The following is a 5,443-nucleotide window of genomic DNA, read 5'->3' on the forward strand; positions in this document are numbered from 1 at the left end:
CCCTAACCCAATAATTTGGGGCTATTCAAATGCTAACTCAGTGTCCCTTCCTGTCATGATCAGCATTCATGCAACACTTTACACTGTAAACAACTTATGAAGTTGTACAGGTCACTCCCCCATGACACGAAAAAATCAGACTCAGTTCCTCAACCCAAAGATATCTTGGACGAGGTCAACTTCTTTTTTTTCTTTTTTTTCTTTTTTTTTAATGTAGAATGCTTCAAGAATTTGCATGTCATCCTTGCGCAAAAGCCACACTAATCTTTTCTGTGTCGTTTCAATTTTAGTATATGTGTTGCTGAAGCAAGCATGGGAAAGTCTTTTTGAGAGAGAGAGCGATAAGTGGTAAAAATCACAGGTTTTGGAATCACGCAGACCAGCAATAACTTTAAATATCTAGGTTAAGAGAAAGTAGCATCTGAGAATTACCCACATGTGTTCTTCGTAGGGATTATTCATTCCTTACCTCATCAGATACAGTTGTTGGCACAAAGCATGTACTCAATAAATATTTATTGAACTAAATTATCCATCCTCATATTGAACACATTTACTTTCACTTAAAGGGGGCTCCATAATCTCTTGGCAACCTGATCCTGTGCTCCTTGCAGTTCCTTTAAGGGCGAGTTCTGGGTTTGGGATATTGATGTCTTTGTCCCACCTCATCCATAAAGCCTTCCCTGACAACTCTAGTCTACCCTACTCTCCTTTTTCTGAATCCCTGTTGTAATTACTCCAGGTTCTACTCACTTTGGCACACACGTGATATCTTATCTTACCATGTAAAATGTGTTTCATAAACACATCATCCTTCCCAGGAGACTACAAGTTCCTCGAGGGCAAAGGCCATATTTGATATTTATTTTGTATGTCCCATGGCACACAACACAATATAAAACCCATAGTAGGCTTTGAACAAGTACCTGTTAAATTGAGTTGAATTTTAAGGACAGTACTCCACTGCCAGTGATGACTTCCTTTCAGAGAAGTATTGAAAGGCAGGGTTGCCTATATTCACCATTCATTTCACCCAAACTAAGCCCATGGGCCTCTACGCTCTAAGCGCTAGTTAAGAAACAAAGGATCAGAAAGCAGCTGCTTACTTGCAACAAAGAAGAGATCCTGTTTCAGCCCTGGACTGCAGGATTTCACGTATTAGTCACTTGTGACTCTTAGCCAAACCCTTTGGTGTTATCAGGAATAAAAAGTAACCCAGAGATATGTCAAATATCAATTTCCAATTACTTTCCTGTGACACATTTCTGCCACTTGGGACAACTCCCAAGGGATCTGTTGCCCCTTATCAGCTCAGATTGGGTTTACCTTTCAGTCAAACAGGTAACACTCGGCATTGCCCTGTTTAGCCTCAACATTACATTGTCCTCCTCTGACACTCAGATTCTCTTGTGAAGTCTTCAATATTGGCTTACGCTGTCACTGGAGACCTGGTCCAAGTGTGGAAGGCCTGATATTATACCCTGAACCATACGTGTTGGGGCGGGATGGGGATAATTCTAATGGCTGTGGTAAGCTGTTTTTGGTTTCCCAAGTCTTAATATGCATCGAGATGTTGAATGCAGGAACAAAGCCTCGTGCAGGACTTGCACATCTTCAACTCTAGCCAAGGGGGGAAGAAATAAGAGAGTCTCTAAAAGTCTTCACTTTGATACTCAAAACACAGAACAGCATTTCTACCCTCTAGGTCACAGAAGGCAGGCCACAGACTAATTGAAAAAATCTTTGGTATTAGGGATGTTAAAACTGAGGATCTGCACAAAACCAGAAATCACATGTCCCCTTTATTACAAAGTCATGGAACAGAATTTGGAAAAACCAGGAAACATCTCTGGGTCCATAAATCAGTCCAGTTGGAGGGAAACACAAATGGCCAGCACCTGGAATGAGCCTTCATCTGGAGTGGGAGACCAGCCTAAAGAATCGAACTTCGGGGCCAAGGCTCCAGACCGTGCACTGTGATTAATGACTTGAGCGAAAGGTCTCAGTTGAGGCTTAACAATTAACTTGTTCTCTCCATGTCTCAGAACTCTCCACAGCATAACTATGTCTTCCCTGATTGTTCCTATTTACCAAAATGCAAGCCAGTCTGGGAAGCTTCGAACGTGTCATCATCAGACTGTTTCTGACAATCAGGAGAGCCCTGGTGTTTGTCAGGACTACTTTCGTCAAATCATCTGTTTCGACTCTGCATGCAAGCCTCAACCTTTCAGTTCCTTTTCAAGTTTAAGAACCATCCAAATGAGGCAATGGCATTGGCCTCGATCCGTCGGAGAAAAAAAAAAAAAAAAAGTCCACAGCTTGGAGGATTGCAAATGGACAGCATATGGCCTGGCTTGTTTCTGGTCACTCCCCCAAAATTTCTTAGGGAATTGAATGTCCATGAGATTAATGGTTCCCTCCTGTCCTGCCTTTATGCTCTGGAATTAGGTTTCTCTAATCTCTTTCAGATCCTCTAAAACATTTACATTAAACCAATCATTCCTCCTGAATCTACAACTGAGATGAGATAAGACCTGCTAGAACTAAGGAAGTCTCCAAACCTCTCTTCCTTTCTCCTGGAGTCAATCTGTAGATGGGAAAGAAAGGCGGGTGCCCCAGAACCTGATTCTGAATGAACAAGTACCCAAGAGGCATATCCAAGGAATCCAGTTTCCTCATTTGACCTTCCACAGCCACTTCATTTGTGACAAAGGGGTCTACCAAAAGTGGACATGGCCCCCCACAAGGTAAGATTGGAAGGGTACTGAGTGCCTTGCCCATGAACATCCACCCCACGGACCTGCCACAGGGACTGACCCTTCACTTCCCCTTTAGCCAATCCCATTTCTCTCCGGGAAGGCATCCTGTCTCCAGAAGACATATCAAAAACAAGAACAATAACAACAGTGATCACACTAATAACAGAAGTGGCATCAACTACAATAATAACATACATGTATACAGCACTTACTATGGGCCAGGAACTCTTTGAAACAGTTTGTTTATATGAACTCATACAATCCTCACAACAACTTTACTAAGGTAGGCATTACTATTATACCCATTTTCCAGAGAGGGAGATACAGAGGAGTCAAGTAACTTGCCCAAAGTCACAAAGCCACCAAGTGGTAAGGTGAGGATTCAAACATTGGTCTCATTCTTCATACCACCCTGTACTGCAACTACGTTCTCTAGAGGTATGGTCCTCCTCCACCACTGTTCATGAGGTTAGAGAAGCAATCCTTCTAGCATAGCACCCACTTAGGCGTCAGGCCTGGTGAATCCTGTTTCTGCTACTCAGTGTGTAAGCTCAAATGAGTTCTGAGTCTCTGAGCCTTAGTTGGTCTCATCTGTAAAATCAGTATGATACGAAGAGCTCCCTTGCAGGGTCTTAGTGGGATTCATGAGATAATGCACATACAGGCCCTAATACAATGCCTTGACATGGCAGCTGCATACAATGGTAGCTGTGGTTACTACTAATCAGATTAGCTAATATTGATTAAAGGAGCTGGAGAAGATCAGGCAGAAGCAATCATAGGTTGGAATGGGATATGAAAATGCAGATCAAAATGGTGACCCCAGAGAAACTAGGATACTAACAAGTACTGATGAGGAATACCTACCTTCTTGGTCTGACCCAATTTAGGCAGCCTCTGGCTTGGCTTATCTCCATGAAAGAAAAAAAATTCAAATTTATATATATATATATATACACAGACACACAAAACATCAAGAAGAAATGAACAGATGTCCAGACTGGGATAATTAGAATATTCTCCCTGAAATTCCTAGTACAAAAGAAGAGTAATACATCCTTCACAGCCTGTGTGGGTGCCCCACAGTCAAGCTTGGAGCTGCATCCTTCAATCCTCATTTCCTACATGTGTTTGCCGACCCCTGATACATCACATTCTTTGCATCAATAAGGACTTGTGCCAGAACACACTAAACTGCCTTTGACTACATTTAACTGATCTAGTATTTTTTTTGATTCTTTCTTGTTGCACCATTTTTCACGTTTGACTTTATAATTCTCTGCTGACTTTAAATAAAGCTTTGCCAGACTACCCAAGGTAGTTTTTAATAGAGATTTAGGGGCTAGGTTGTGCTGTGGTTTGGATTCAGATTCTCCTGCAGCAACAAGGGGAAATTAACTAGGTGGTTTCATCTCAAGTGCCCATTTATACTCGGAATGGACAGAGAGTCTATCTTCTTCCAAGCCTTGTAATCATGACACTACAAAGTGATATTCAAGAAAGAAAAAAGCTAGGTAGCCATAGTTTCCACACCACAAAACCACTACACAGGGTCCCTGCAAACCCAGATGACTGGAATAATATACAGACAGCAGTGGAATCACTTGCTGAGTGACAGGGAGGAATTTGACCACATTCTGCGCTAGGCCAAAGACGATGCTTGTTCTCCTTAAGCTAGGGAACTCAAATGACCCTTACAGCCGCTATAGGAGCCTGCCTCCTGACCCTCCTCCCTCCTCCGTGCTATCCCTGGTCCCCACTGCCTTCTGCGCAGATGAAACACTGGAAGCCAGCTGGCCTTCAGTCACTGGGAAAGACACCAAGTCAGATAAGAGGTCAGTCCCCAAAATTAACATTTGTTTTTTAGAGAAGAATTACCTTAATTACTTCTTGAAAATATAAAATTGGTAAGTCAGTAAGAGTTTGGTTTTGTCTCATTCATTATTATCCAATGCTTGCTCCATTACAAAGGAAGAGATAAAACATATGTAAAGTATTGAGAACAATTACTTTAAAAATATCTGTATATTCGTCACCAAGCTTAGAGACAAATAAATTTCTTGGGTTGTTTTTACCAGATTAGATATCTTTGCCTCTACCTTCCACCAATGGTAAATGCAACTGTGATTTTTGAGTTTTTGATACCAATGGTTTTCTTCATAGTTTTGCCACAAGTGTAAGGACTCTTTTAAAATAGTGCTTTAATTTGCATTTTTGAACTGTCTATAATGATAACATACAGAATCATTCAAAGAGGCCTCTTCTCTCCCAATTTCGTACATTCATCCGTGTGGGAGATTACCCAACTTTATTTAATGAACCATTTGGGTTGTTTCCAAGGTTTTTTTGTTTTTCGGGGTTTTTTTTTTTTTTTGTCCGTTTCTTTATTTTGTTTTGTTTTCCTCCTACAGAAAATGCTACGAATGTCATTCACATTGATTTGAGCACAGACAATAGCTTTTCCTGGGTTAGAGTTTGGGGAGCAGAATTGCTGGATCTTAGAGTGTGCATATATTCAAATTCACCACATAATAACAGATTGTTTTCCAAAGCAGATATACTAATTCACACTCCCACCAAGATAACTTCTGAATTTCTGTTGCTCTACAACTTTACAGCAGTTGGTACTGCCAGACTGCTTAAATTTTGCTGAACCAGTGAATACAAAAAGTATCTTACAGTTG

The 5,443-nt window shown here is 41.2% G+C and overlaps 1 non-coding gene across 1 annotated transcript; it reads right to left on the minus strand.

Annotated features, from left to right (window-relative positions):
* Positions 1–207: 207 nt before the first annotated feature.
* LOC114238942 (U6 spliceosomal RNA) lies at positions 208–312 on the minus strand. The gene has a single exon (XR_003624175.1). It is a non-coding gene; the product is annotated as a U6 spliceosomal RNA (small nuclear RNA).
* Between the last annotated feature and the right edge of the window lie 5,131 nt (positions 313–5,443).

This window comes from Balaenoptera acutorostrata, chromosome 16, assembly GCF_949987535.1.
Source record: "Balaenoptera acutorostrata chromosome 16, mBalAcu1.1, whole genome shotgun sequence".
Taxonomy (NCBI): Eukaryota; Metazoa; Chordata; class Mammalia; order Artiodactyla; family Balaenopteridae; genus Balaenoptera; species Balaenoptera acutorostrata.